This window comes from Haliaeetus leucocephalus, unplaced genomic scaffold (genome assembly GCF_000737465.1).
Source record: "Haliaeetus leucocephalus isolate CR32 unplaced genomic scaffold, Haliaeetus_leucocephalus-4.0 Scaffold932, whole genome shotgun sequence".
In the NCBI taxonomy this organism is placed as follows: Eukaryota; Metazoa; Chordata; class Aves; order Accipitriformes; family Accipitridae; genus Haliaeetus; species Haliaeetus leucocephalus.
The window spans coordinates 13,186,504-13,187,478 of NW_010973368.1; positions in this window are offsets into that span (position 1 = coordinate 13,186,504).

A 975-nucleotide genomic window follows, 5' to 3' on the forward strand; every position below is an offset into this window, starting at 1 on the left:
GGGCTGTCCAGTAGGCAGGTACCAGCTACTCCAGGGGTGATGAGAAACCCATTGAAATCATGTGAGATGAGATGATTTGATTTTGTAGAAGGAATAGAGGAACATTTACAATTCCTAAAGCATGATACCCACCAAACTTTACATTTAATTGGAGAAGAAGCACTCCTACTCCATTCCCAAAGACTATTTTCTTTCTCTGTGTTTATCCAGTGTCCTGGTTTCAGCCAGGATAGAGTTAATTGTCTTCCTAGTAGCTTGTACAGTGCTATGTTTCGAGTTCAGAGAATGCTGATAACACTGATGTTTTCAGTTGTTGCTAAGTAGTGTTTAGTCTAAAGTCAAGGATTTTTCAGCTTCTCAAGCCCAGCCAGCAAGAAAGCTGGATTGCTGCTTGGGGACTAACTGGGTGTCAGTTGGCGGGTGATGAGCAATTGCATTGTGCATCACTTGCATATTCCAATCCTTTTATTATTACTATTGTCATTTTATTAGTGTTACTATTATTGTTATTAGTTTCTTCTTTTCTGTTCTATTAAATTGTTCTTATCTCAACCCACAAGTTTTACTTCTTTCCCAGTTTTCTCCCCCATCCCACTGGGTGGGGAGGGAGGGAGTGAGCGGCTGCGTGGTGCTTAGTTGCTGGCTGGGGTTAAACCACAACGTCCGGTTTAGGTATCTTTTTCAGGAGACAGATCATGGGGCTGGTTCTGAATTGTATTGCATCTCTGTCATACTTTATTTTCCTTTTCTCATATACTACAAAGGGAATTAAGGTGTAGGGGGGAGGAACATAGTACATACAAATCAGTACTGCACCTGGTAATTTACTAATCTACAAGTCTAAACATTTACATAGAAACAGGCCAAATAAACTGAATTGTGAGAACCATCTGTAGTTCAGCACAACTGTTTTTGTAAGCTTTCCCATGGCTTGCATTTATAATGCCAATTCCTATGCATTAATAAATTAATAAA